This window comes from Ranitomeya imitator, chromosome 7, assembly GCF_032444005.1.
Source record: "Ranitomeya imitator isolate aRanImi1 chromosome 7, aRanImi1.pri, whole genome shotgun sequence".
Taxonomy (NCBI): domain Eukaryota; kingdom Metazoa; phylum Chordata; class Amphibia; order Anura; family Dendrobatidae; genus Ranitomeya; species Ranitomeya imitator.
In genome coordinates this window covers 188,792,316-188,806,339 of record NC_091288.1, presented here as the reverse complement: position 1 = coordinate 188,806,339, position 14,024 = coordinate 188,792,316, and the positions used below count along the sequence as shown (strand labels likewise).

Here is a 14,024-nt window from a genome sequence, read left to right as displayed (position 1 = left end):
GGTGTGTTTGCACGGCGGGGGCGCCTCCCACCGGCAGCAACACTTTTGCGTACTATGAGAGGCCCTGTGCCAGTGACGTCGCCAACTAGTATTCCTCCCCCCACCTGATGAAGGAACCTGCACTTTCATCTGCACCTTCCTCTTTGTCCCCGTGTAAGGTGGTATGGTATGCGGGAAGAGCAACCTGACTTTCAGCAGGGTCACAATGTTGTTGTGTAGCGTGCACGGGGAATGTTGCGTTATGGGTCAATGTACCAGCAGACTCATCTATCACTGGCTGGGCAATGGGCACGATGAAGTGGAAACACAGATATAGGCCCAAAGAAGAAAGTGGGCTAAATGCAGTTCAAAATTGGTAACACAGGAATAACCAGGGGGCATTGCAGTGGAGGACAACTGGAATGAGAGGCTGACACAGAGAGTAGGGCCAAATCAGTAAGTAGTCGAAATGCAGTTCAAAATTGGCAACCGTAGTAAACAGGCGGCACAGCTTTGTTCAGTGGAGGAGAACAGCAAGGAGTGGCAGACACCGATAGTAGGCCCCAAACCAACTAGTACGCCAAATGCAGTTGTTCCATTTAACCACAATTTAATGAGAGCCTGAAGATAGAAGCTCAGGAAAGGCAACCTGGGGAACACCTTGGAGTGTAACACACCATCTCTCTCCACCCCATACCCATTTTGTATGGCCTAATGCAGTGTACTTTTCTACAACTACTAAACGAGAGTCGGAAGACCGAAGCAATGGCAAGGAAACCTGGGGAACACCTTAGAGTGTAACACACCCTCTCTCTACACCCCATACCCAATTTGAAGGCCTAATGCAGTGTAGTTTCCAAGAACTACTAAACGAGAGCCGGAAGATCGAAGCTCAGGAAAGGCAACCTGGGGAACACCTTGGAGTGTAACACACCCTCTCGCTACACCCCATACCCAATTTGAAGGCCTAATGCAGCGTAGTTTCCAACAACTACTAAACGAGAGCCGGAAGATCGAAGCTCAGGAAAGGCAACCTGGGGAACACCTTGGAGTGTAACAAACCCTCTCTCTACACCCCATACCCAATTTGTAGGCCTAATGCAGCGTAGTTTCCGACAACTACTAAACGAGAGCATGAAGATCGAAGCTCAGGAAAGGCAACCTGGGGAACACCTTGGAGTGTAACACACCCTCTCTCTACACCCCATACCCAATTTGTAGGCCTAATGCAGCGTAGTTTCCGACAACTACTAAACGAGAGCCGGAATATCGAAGCTCAGGAAAGGCAACCTGGGGAACACCTTGGAGTGTAACACACCCTCTCTCTACGCCCCATACCCAATTTGTAGGCCTAATGCAGCGTAGTTTCCGACAACTACTAAACGAGAGCCGGAATATCGAAGCTCAGGAAAGGCAACCTGGGGAACACCTTGGAGTGTAACACACCCTCTCTCTACACCCCATACCCAATTTGAAGGCCTAATGCAGTGTAGTTTCCAAGAACTACTAAACGAGAGCCGGAAGATCGAAGCTCAGGAAAGGCAACCTGGGGAACACCTTGGAGTGTAACACACCCTCTCGCTACACCCCATACCCAATTTGAAGGCCTAATGCAGCGTAGTTTCCAACAACTACTAAACGAGAGCCGGAAGATCGAAGCTCAGGAAAGGCAACCTGGGGAACACCTTGGAGTGGAACACACCATCTCTCTACACCCCATACCCAATTTGAAGGCCTAATGCAGAGTAGTTTCCAAGAACTACTAAACGAGAGCCGGAAGATCGAAGCTCAGGAAAGGCAACCTGGGGAACACCTTGGAGTGTAACACAACGTCTCTCTACACGACGGAAGGGCTGATTCTTAGGAAGGAAGGCTGTTGGAAATAAGCATTGCGCGTCCGAGGGTGATTATATTCTTATTAGGTATATACTCACCCTCGGACGCGCCCTGCTTCTTTATTTGGAATGAATGTTTATTTGCAATGTGGTGTTGACTTTCTCTATTATTTTGGTAATTAATGATTTTATTATTTTCATTATTTTGCATCTTCTCGGCAATAATATAAAGAAGACGCGACAGGACAACACTCGGTGGATGCCATATGTGTGTTTTCAATTTAAAAAAACTTTCAGTTAACTACTTGCAGGAGAAAGTAATTGTAGCTGGTGGCCATTTTTAGTACTGTACCAGATTAGAGTTGTGTGTTTGTTTTTAATGTTAAAATGTCTGCATTTGATATCTCACCAGTATTTTCTTTTTTATAAGCAAAATACTTATTTTTATATTTTCTGATGTTGGTTCCAGGGGTACACGGCCAGCAGTGCCCTGGTCAGTGTAGTAGTAGTTGAAAGAATGGACCGCAGACAGGCATCGAAGGCCTAAAATAATAACACATGGCTGTAGGCAATTTTAAATTGGTTCCAGGGGTACACGGACAGCAGTGGTGTGGTCAGTGGAGGCCTAGTGGAAGGAGTGACCGCAGACAGGCATCGAAGGCCTAAAATAATAACACATGGCTGTAGGCAATTTTAAATTGGTTCCAGGGGTACACGGGCAGCAGTGACCTGGTCAGTGTAGTAGTAGTTGAAAGAATGGACCGCAGACAGGCATCGAAGGCCTAAAATAAAAAAATTGGGCTGGCTGTAGGCAATTTTAAATTGGTTCCAGGGGTACACGGGCAGCAGTGGTGTGGTCAGTGGAGGCCTAGTGGAAGGAGTGACCGCAGACAGGCATCGAAGGCCTAAAATAATAACACATGGCTGTAGGCAATTTTAAATTGGTTCCAGGGGTACACGGGCAGCAGTGACCTGGTCAGTGTAGTAGTAGTTGAAAAAATGGACCGCAGACAGGCATCGAATGCCTAAAATAATAACACATGGCTGTAGGCAATTTTAAATTGGTTACAGGGGTACACGGACAGCAGTGACCTGGTCAGTGTAGTAGTAGTTGAAAGAATGGACCGCAGACAGGCATCGAAGGCCTAAAATAAAAAAATTGGGCTGGCTGTAGGCAATTTTAAATTGGTTCCAGGGGTACACGGACAGCAGTGGTGTGGTCAGTGGAGGCCTAGTGGAAGGAGTGACCGCAGACAGGCATCGAAGGCCTAAAATAATAACACATGGCTGTAGGCAATTTTAAATTGGTTCCAGGGGTACACGGACAGCAGTGGTGTGGTCAGTGGAGGCCTAGTGGAAGGAGTGACCGCAGACAGGCATCGAAGGCCTAAAATAATAACACATGGCTGTAGGCAATTTTAAATTGGTTCCAGGGGTACACGGACAGCAGTGACCTGGTCAGTGTAGTAGTAGTTGAAAGAATGGACCGCAGACAGGCATCGAAGGCCTAAAATAAAAAAATTGGGCTGGCTGTAGGCAATTTTAAATTGGTTCCAGGGGTACACGGGCAGCAGTGGTGTGGTCAGTGGAGGCCTAGTGGAAGGAGTGACCGCAGACAGGCATCGAAGGCCTAAAATAATAACACATGGCTGTAGGCAATTTTAAATTGGTTCCAGGGGTACACGGACAGCAGTGGTGTGGTCAGTGGAGGCCTAGTGGAAGGAGTGACCGCAGACAGGCATCGAAGGCCTAAAATAATAACACATGGCTGTAGGCAATTTTAAATTGGTTCCAGGGGTACACGGACAGCAGTGACCTGGTCAGTGTAGTAGTAGTTGAAAGAATGGACCGCAGACAGGCATCGAAGGCCTAAAATAAAAAAATTGGGCTGGCTGTAGGCAATTTTAAATTGGTTCCAGGGGTACACGGACAGCAGTGGTGTGGTCAGTGGAGGCCTAGTGGAAGGAGTGACCGCAGACAGGCATCGAAGGCCTAAAATAATAACACATGGCTGTAGGCAATTTTAAATTGGTTCCAGGGGTACACGGACAGCAGTGACCTGGTCAGTGTAGTAGTAGTTGAAAGAATGGACCGCAGACAGGCATCGAAGGCCTAAAATAAAAAAATTGGGCTGGCTGTAGGCAATTTTAAATTGGTTCCAGGGGTACACGGGCAGCAGTGACCTGGTCAGTGTAGTAGTAGTTGAAAGAATGGACCGCAGACAGGCTTAGAAGGCCTAACATAACAAACTTGGGCTGGCTGTAGGCACTTTTAAATTGGTTCCAGGGGTACACGGGCAGCAGTGGTCTGGTCAGTGGAAGTCTAGTGGAAGGAGTGACCGCAGACAGGCTTCCAAGGCCTAACATAACAAACTTGGGCTGGCTGTAGGCACTTTTAAATTGGTTCCAGGGGTACACGGGCAGCAGTGGTCTGGTCAGTGGAAGTCTAGTGGAAGGAGTGACCGCAGACAGGCTTCCAAGGCCTAACATAACAAACTTGGGCTGGCTGTAGGCACTTTTAAATTGGTTCCAGGGGTACACGGGCAGCAGTGGTCTGGTCAGTGGAAGTCTAGTGGAAGGAGTGACCGCAGACAGGCTTCCAAGGCCTAACATAACAAACTTGGGCTGGCTGTAGGCACTTTTAAATTGGTTCCAGGGGTACACGGGCAGCAGTGGTCTGGTCAGTGGAAGTCTAGTGGAAGGAGTGACCGCAGACAGGCTTCCAAGGCCTAACATAACAAACTTGGGCTGGCTGTAGGCACTTTTAAATTGGTTCCAGGGGTACACGGGCAGCAGTGGTCTGGTCAGTGGAAGTCTAGTGGAAGGAGTGACCGCAGACAGGCTTCCAAGGCCTAACATAACAAACTTGGGCTGGCTGTAGGCACTTTTAAATTGGTTCCAGGGGTACACGGGCAGCAGTGGTCTGGTCAGTGGAAGTCTAGTGGAAGGAGTGACCGCAGACAGGCTTCGAAGGCCTAACATAACAAAATTGGGCTGGCTGTAGGCACTTTAAATTGGTTCCAGGGGTACATGGGCAGCAGTGTATGGTCAGTGGAAGTCTAGTGGAAGGAGTGACGGCAGACAGTCTTCGAAGGCCTAACATAACAAAATTGGGCTGACTGTAGGCACTTTTAAATTGGTTCCAGGGTAACACGGCCAGCAGTGGCCTGGTCAGTGTAGTAGTTGTAGAAAGAAGGGACCGCAGACAGGCTTCGAAGGCCTAACATAACAAAAATGTCAAAACAATGGTATTGTCAGTGCCAGGCATTGAAGGATGTCAGCGGCTAGACTACACATTGGTGAAGCTGTGAGAGATAATTTTGCTAGTGGTAGAGCACTGTTTGAGCTGGGGGGGGGAACTGACTTGTGGCCGGCGGTACAGGCACAGGGCCCCTCATATTACAACGGTGTGTCTGACGTTGGGTGCGCACCACCACCGCCAGAGACACTTTATTGTACTATGAGGGACCCAGTGGCAGTGCCGTCGACCAAAAGCGGCCACACCCACCTCTTCAGACAAACAGCACTCTCAAGGGTCCAAGCGCAAAGTGGCGATAGCACGGCCCCGTGTGGGGAGTTTGGCCATTTCGTGAGGTGGAAACATGTCGTATGCTGGACAATCAGGTGAAGAAAATTACGAGATTGGAAAAGTCATTCAGAATAGTCCACAGGCAAGACCTTTTCATAGGAAAGCTAGGTGTCAGCCGGGCAGGGTGGGGCAAAAGATTTTGAAATCCAGTTGTGGTTCATTTTAATGAAGGTTAGATCATCTACATTTTGGGTAGCCAGACGAGTCCTTTTTTCTGTTAGTATTGAACCTGCAGCACTGAATACTCTTTCTGATAGGACACTAGCTGCCGGGCAAGCAAGCTCCTGCAATGCATATTCTGCCAATTCTGGCCAGGTGTCTAATTTGGATGCCCAGTAATCAAATGGGAATGACGGTTGAGGGAGAACGTCGATAAGGGATGAAAAATAGTTTGTAACCATACTGGACAAATGTTGTCTCCTGTCACTTTGAATTGATGCTGCAGTACCTGTCCTGTCTGCGGTCATAGAAAAATCACTCCACAACCTGGTCAGAAAACCCCTCTGTCCAACGCCACTTCTGATTTCTGCCCCTCTAACACCTCTGGTCTGCTGGCCCCTGGAGCTCGTGTGAGAACGATCACGGGCGCTGTGTGCAGGGAATGCCAGAAGCAAACGGTCAACAAGAGTTGATTGTTTTGTTGCTAATATTAGTTCCAAGTTCTCATGTGGCATAATATTTTGCAATTTGCCTTTATAGCGAGGATCAAGGAGGCAGGCCAACCAGTAATCGTCATCGTTCATCATTTTTGTAATGCGTGTGTCCCTTTTGAGGATACGCAAGGCATAATCCGCCATGTGGGCCAAAGTTCCCGTTGTCAAATCTGCGGTTGTGCTTGGTTGAGGGGCAGTTGCAGGCAAATCTACGTCACTTGTGTCCCTCAAAAAACCAGAACCCGGCCTTGCCACGCCACCAATTTCCCGTGCCCCCGGGAAAGCTTCCTCATTAAAAATATACTCATCCCCATCATCCTCCTCATCCTCCACCTCCTCTTCGCCCGGTACCTCGTCATGTACACTGCCCTGACCAGACAATCGCTGACTGTCATCAAGGCTTTCCTCTTCCTCTGGTGCAGACGCCTGATCCTTTATGTGCGTCAAACTTTGCATCAGCAGACGCATTAGGGGGATGCTCATGCTTATTATGGCGTTGTCTGCACTAACCAGCCGTGTGCATTCCTCAAAACACTGAAGGACTTGACACATGTCTTGAATCTTCGACCACTGCACACCTGACAACTCCATGTCTGCCATCCTACTGCCTGCCCGTGTATGTGTATCCTCCCACAAAAACATAACAGCCCGCCTCTGTTCGCACAGTCTCTGAAGCATGTGCAGTGTTGAGTTCCACCTTGTTGCAACGTCTATGATTAGGCGATGCTGGGGAAGGTTCAAAGAACGCTGATAGGTCTGCATACGGCTGGAGTGTACAGGCGAACGGCGGATATGTGCGCAAAGTCCACGCACTTTGAGGAGCAGGTCGGATAACCCCGGATAACTTTTCAGGAAGCACTGCACCACCAGGTTTAAGGTGTGAGCCAGGCAAGGAATGTGTTTCAGTTGGGAAAGGGAGATGGCAGCCATGAAATTCCTTCCGTTATCACTCACTACCTTGCCTGCCTCAAGATCTACAGTGCCCAGCCACGACTGCGTTTCTTGCTGCAAGAACTCGGACAGAACTTCCGCGGTGTGTCTATTGTCGCCCAAACACTTCATAGCCAATACAGCCTGCTGACGTATGCCAGTAGCTGCCCCATAATGGGAGACCTGGTGTGCAACAGTGGCAGGTGCGGATGGAGTGTTTGTGCGACTGCGGTCTGTGGACGAGCTCTTGCTTCTGCAGGAGGACGAGGAGGAGGAGGAGGAGGGGGTGCGAACGGCTACAGACAACTGTTTACTAGACCGTGGGCTAGGCAGAACTGTCCCAAACTTGCTGTCCCCTGTGGACCCTGAATCCACCACATTTACCCAGTGTGCCGTGATGGACACGTAACGTCCCTGGCCATGCCTACTGGTCCATGCATCTGTTGTCAGGTGCACCTTTGTGCTCACAGATTGCCTGAGTGCATGGACGATGCGCTCTTTAACATGCTGGTGGAGGGCTGGGATGGCTTTTCTGGAAAAAAAGTGTCGACTGGGTAGCTCGTAGCGTGGTACAGCGTAGTCCATCAGGTCTTTGAAAGCTTCGCTTTCAACTAACCGGTAGGGCATCATCTCTAACGAGATTAGTCTAGCTATGTGGGCGTTCAAACCCTGTGTACGCGGATGCGAGGCTAAGTATTTCCTTTTTCTAACCATAGTCTCATGTAGGGTGAGCTGGACTGGAGAGCTGGAGATCGTGGAACTAGCGGGGGTGCCGGTGGACATGGCAGACTGAGAGACGGTGGGAGATGGTATTGTTGCCGCCGGTGCCCTAGATGCAGTGTTTCCTACTACGAAACTGGTGATTCCCTGACCCTGACTGCTTTGGCCTGGCAAAGATACCTGCACAGATACAGCAGGTGGTGCGCTAAATGGTGGTCCTACACTGCCGGAAGGGATGTTGCGTTGATGACTAGCTTCATTGGCCGAGGGTGCAACAACCTTAAGGGACGTTTGGTAGTTAGTCCAAGCTTTCAAATGCATGGTGGTTAAATGTCTATGCATGCAACTAGTATTGAGACTTTTCAGATTCTGACCTCTGCTTAAGGAAGTAGAACATTTTTGACAGATGACTTTGCGCTGATCAATTGGATGTTGTTTAAAAAAATGCCAGACTGCACTCTTTCTAGCATCGGATACCTTTTCAGGCATTGCAGACTGAGCTTTAACCGGATGGCCACGCTGTCCTCCACCAGGTTTTGGCTTTGCCACGCGTTTTGGGCAAGATACGGGCCCGGCAGATGGAACCTGTGGCGATGTTGATGCCTGCTGCGGCCCCTCCTCCTCCTCTGCTTCAGAACTGCTGCCGCCTGCACCCTGTTCCCCCAATGGCTGCCAATCGGGGTCAAGAACTGGGTCATCTAATAACTCTTCTTGTACCTCCTGCGCAACTTCGTCTGTGTCACCGTGTCGTTCGGTGGTATAGCGTTCGTGATGGGGCAACATAGTCTCATCAGGGTCTGATTCTTGATCAGCACCCTGCGAGGGCAATGTTGTGGTCTGAGTCAAAGGACCAGCATAGTAGTCTGGCTGTGGCTGTGCGTCAGTGCACTCCATGTCAGATTCAATTTGTAATGGGCATGGACTGTTAACTGCTTCACTTTCTAAGCCAGGGACGGTATGTGTAAAGAGCTCCATGGAGTAACCCGTTGTGTCGCCTGCTGCATTCTTCTCTGTTGTTGTTTTTGCTGAAGAGGACAAGGAAGTGACTTGTCCCTGACCGTGAACATCCACTAACGACGCGCTGCTTTTACTTTTACCAGTTTCACGAGATGAGGCAAAAGAGCTAGAGGCTGAGTCAGCAAGATAAGCCAAAACTTGCTCTTGCTGCTCCGGCTTTAAAAGCGGTTTTCCTAATCCCAGAAAAGGGAGCGTTCGAGGCCTTGTGTAGCCGGACGACGAACCTGGCTCCACAGCTCCAGACTTAGGTGCAATATTTTTTCCCCCACGACCACCTGATGCTCCACCACTACCACTACCCTCATTACCAGCTGACAATGAACGCCCCCGGCCACGACCTCTTCCACTAGACTTCCTCATTGTTTTAAAAACGTAACCAAACTAACGTTATTTGTTGCAGTCACACAACTTACACGGTGAGCTATAACTTCAGTATGATTTAGCTACCCCTTTACAGGTTGGTGAGACCACAGCGAAAATCAGGCCCAATGTTACACACTCTTTTTTTGGTGGCTGCAAATTAGAGAGATGCCCCACACGCAGGACTGTCACTGAAGCACAAATGTTAATATTAATGTCACACTATTATTTTTTTTTTATTTTTATTTTTTTCAGGAACACTTTAGAAACCCCCCCAAAAAAAAAAAATAGATTTTTGCAGGGAGAATTTAGAAAACAAATGTAACAAACTATATGCTTTCTATGGGCCACTGAGTGAGAGATGACGCACACAGGAATCAGGAGTGGCACACAAGCCCAGAGGCCAATATTTTTCTACCAATGATTGATGGAGTTATTTTCTCTGGTAGATTTTGGAACCCAAATCAAGGAAAAAAAATGTAGGCTTTCTATGGACCACAATTGGAGAGAGAGAGAGAGAGAGATGGCACACCCAGGAGTCAAGACTGGCACACAAGCAGAAAGGCCAATATTAATCTCCCACTGTTTTTTTTTTTTTTTTTTTTTTTTCAGGGAGACTTTAGAAAAAAAAATAATAAAAAAAATATGATTTTATCAGGAAGAATTTAGAAACCAAATAAAATAAAATGATTTTTTCAGGGAGAATTTATAAAACAAATAAAAACAAAAATAGGCGTTCTATGGCCCACTGACTGAGAGATGACGCACACAGGAGTCAGGAGTGGCACACAAACCCAGAGGCCAATATTTTTCTACCAATGATTGATGTAGTTATTTTCTCTGGTAGATTTTAGAACCCAAATCAAGGAAAAAAAATATAGGCTTTCTATGGACCACAATTGGAGAGAGAGAGAGAGAGAGAGAGAGATGGCACACCCAGGAGTCAAGACTGGCACACAAGCAGAAAGGCCAATATTAATCTCCCACTGTTTTTTTTTGGTTGTTTTTTTTTTTTTTTTTTTCAGGGAGACTTTAGAAAAAAAAATAATAAAAAAAATATGATTTTATCAGGAAGAATTTAGAAACCAAATAAAATAAAATGATTTTTTCAGGGAGAATTTATAAAACAAATAAAACCAAAAATAGGCGTTCTATGGCCCACTGACTGAGAGATGACGCACACAGGAGTCAGGAGTGGCACACAAACCCAGAGGCCAATATTTTTCTACCAATGATTGATGTAGTTATTTTCTCTGGTAGATTTTAGAACCCAAATCAAGGAAAAAAAATATAGGCTTTCTATGGACCACAATTGGAGAGAGAGAGAGAGAGAGAGAGAGAGAGAGAGAGAGATGGCACACCCAGGAGTCAAGACTGGCACACAAGCAGAAAGGCCAATATTAATCTCCCACTGTTTTTTTTGGTTGTTTTTTTTTTTTTTTTTTTCAGGGAGACTTTAGAAAAAAAAATAATAAAAAAAATATGATTTTATCAGGAAGAATTTAGAAACCAAATAAAATAAAATGATTTTTTCAGGGAGAATTTATAAAACAAATAAAACCAAAAATAGGCGTTCTATGGCCCACTGACTGAGAGATGACGCACCCAGGAGTCAAGACTGGCACACAAGCAGAAAGGCCAATATTAATCTCCCACTGTTTTTTTTGGTTGTTTTTTTTTTTTTTTTTTCAGGGAGACTTTAGAAAAAAAAATAATAAAAAAAATATGATTTTATCAGGAAGAATTTAGAAACCAAATAAAATAAAATGATTTTTTCAGGGAGAATTTATAAAACAAATAAAACCAAAAATAGGCGTTCTATGGCCCACTGACTGAGAGATGACGCACCCAGGAGTCAAGACTGGCACACAAGCAGAAAGGCCAATATTAATCTCCCACTGTTTTTTTTTTTTTTTTTCAGGGAGACTTTAGAAAAAAAAATAATAAAAAAAATATGATTTTATCAGGAAGAATTTAGAAACCAAATAAAATAAAATGATTTTTTCAGGGAGAATTTAGAAAACAAATAAAACCAAAAATAGGCGTTCTATGGCCCACTGACTGAGAGATGACGCACACAGGAGTCAGGAGTGGCACACAAACCCAGAGGCCAATATTTTTCTACCAATGATTGATGTAGTTATTTTCTCTGGTAGATTTTAGAACCCAAATCAAGGAAAAAAAATATAGGCTTTCTATGGACCACAATTGGAGAGAGAGAGAGAGAGAGAGAGAGAGAGAGATGGCACACCCAGGAGTCAAGACTGGCACACAAGCAGAAAGGCCAATATTAATCTCCCACTGTTTTTTTGGTTGTTTTTTTTTTTTTTTTTTCAGGGAGACTTTAGAAATAAAAATAATAAAAAAAATATGATTTTATCAGGAAGAATTTAGAAACCAAATAAAATAAAATGATTTTTTCAGGGAGAATTTAGAAAACAAATAAAACCAAAAATATGCGTTCTATGGCCCACTGACTGAGAGAGAGAGAGAGATGGAACGCTTAGTACTGGCACACAAGCCCAAAGGGCAATATTAATCTCCCTTTTTTTTTCCAGGGAGAATTTCTGAAACCCAAAAAAAAAATAAAATAGGCTTTCTATGGCCCACTATTTGTGAGAGAGATGGGACGCTCAGGACTGGCACAGATGGCACGCTCAGGACTGGCACAGAAGCCCAGAGGCCAATATTAATCTCCCTTTTTTTCTGGGAGAATTTATAAAACCAAAAAAATATTTAAATAGGCTTTCTATGGCCCACTATTTGTGAGAGAGATGGCACGCTCAGGACTGGCACAGATGGCACGCTCACAACTGGCACACAAGCCCAGAGGCCAATATTAATCTCCCTTTTTTCAGGGAGAATTTCTAAAACCCAAAAAAAAAATAAAATAGGCTTTCTATGGCCCACTATTTGTGAGAGAGATGGGACGCTCAGGACTGGCACAGATGGCACGCTCAGGACTGGCACAGAAGCCCAGAGGCCAATATTAATCTCCCTTTTTTTCTGGGAGAATTTATAAAACCAAAAAAATATTTAAATAGGCTTTCTATGGCCCACTATTTGTGAGAGAGATGGCACGCTCAGGACTGGCACAGATGGCACGCTCACAACTGGCACACAAGCCCAGAGGCCAATATTAATCTCCCTTTTTTCAGGGAAAATTGATAAAACAAAAAAAAAAATTAAATAGGCTTTCTATGGCCCACTATTTGTGAGAGAGATGGCACGCTCAGGGCTGGCTGGCACAGATGGCACGCTCAGGACCGGCACACAAGCCCAGAGGCCAATATTAATCTCCCTATTTTTCTGGGAGAATTTATAAAACCAAAAAAATATTTAAATAGGCTTTCTATGGCCCACTATTTGTGAGAGAGATGGCACGCTCAGGACTGGCACAGATGGCACGCTCACAACTGGCACACAAGCCCAGAGGCCAATATTAATCTCCCTTTTTTCAGGGAAAATTTATAAAACAAAAAAAAAAATTAAATAGGCTTTCTATGGCCCACTATTTGTGAGAGAGATGGCACGCTCAGGGCTGGCACAGATGGCACGCTCAGGACTGGCACACAAGCCCAGAGGCCAATATTAATCTCCCTTTTTTTCAGGGAGAATTTATAAAACCAAAAAAAAAAATAAATAGGCTTTCTATGGCCCACTATTTGTGAGAGAGATGGCACACTCAGGACTGGCACACAAGCCCAAAGGCCAATATTAATCTCCCACTGTATTTTTATCAGGGAGAATTTATACACCCCACAAAAAAAAATACAGAAAAATGAAAAGGCTTTCTATGGCCCACTATGTGAGAGAGATGGCACACACAGGGATGGCACTCTAGCAGAAATGCCAAATTGCCAATCTTAATCTCCCACCAAAAAAAAAAAAAAAAAAAAAACAGGGAATGTCCTACAATTACTATCTCCCTGCCTGCAGTAATCTCAGCCAGGTATGGCAGGCAGCTACTATCTCCCTGCCTGCAGTAATCTCAGCCAGGTATGGCAGGCAGCAATAAGGAGTGGACTGATGCACAAATGAAATAAAAAGTGTGGACAAACAAAAAAGATAGCTGTGCAGAAAGGAAGGAACAAGAGGATTTGTGCTTTGAAAAAAGCAGTTGGTTTGCACAGCGGCGTACACACAGCAATGCAGCTATCAGGGAGCCTTCTAGGGCAGCCCAATGAGCTACAGCGCTGAGGGGAAAAAAAAAAAAAAAAAACTTCCACTGTCCCTGCACACCGAGGGTGGTGTTGGACAGTGCAAATCGCTGCAGCACAAGCGGTTTTGTGGTTAATGGACCCTGCCTAACGCTATCCCTGCTTCTGACAAAGCGGCAGCAACCTCTCCCTAAGCTCAGATCAGCAGCAGTAAGATGGCGGTCGGCGGGAACGCCTCTTTATAGCCCCTGTGACGTCGCAGACAGCAAGCCAATCACTGCAATGCCCTTCTCTAAGATGGTGGGGACCAGGACCTATGTCATCACGCTGCCCACACTCTGCGTTTACCTTCATTGGCTGAGAAATGGCGCTTTTCGCGTCATTGAAACGCGACTTTGGCGCGAAAGTCGCGTACCGCATGGCCGACCCCGCACAGGGGTCGGATCGGGTTTCATGAAACCCCGACTTAGCCAAAAGTCGGCGACTTTTGAAAATGTTCGACCCGTTTCGCTCAACCCTACTCAGGACCGTTTGGTCACATGATCCCTCTTGTATATTAACTAAATGTGATATAGTATATTGCTACTTTAACTGTTTCCCTGGGATCCATTACATGTTTTCATGCTAGCTGTAGATCAGTCACCATGAAGCCTCTACATTGCCCTCCAAACAGTATTATGGCCCCCTAGACAACCCTACTCTAAAAATCATATAATGGCCCCCACATAGCCCTCCAAATATCATGATGTGCCCGCGTAGCCCTCCAAATAGTATTATGTGCC

At 46.0% G+C, this 14,024-nt stretch overlaps 1 protein-coding gene across 1 annotated transcript in view; it reads left to right on the top strand.

Annotated features, from left to right (window-relative positions):
* The window catches only part of PDILT (protein disulfide isomerase like, testis expressed), a 42,724-nt gene that overhangs the window by 13,934 nt on the left and 14,766 nt on the right, over window positions 1-14,024 (top strand). The gene's annotated exons all lie outside the window — the stretch shown is intronic.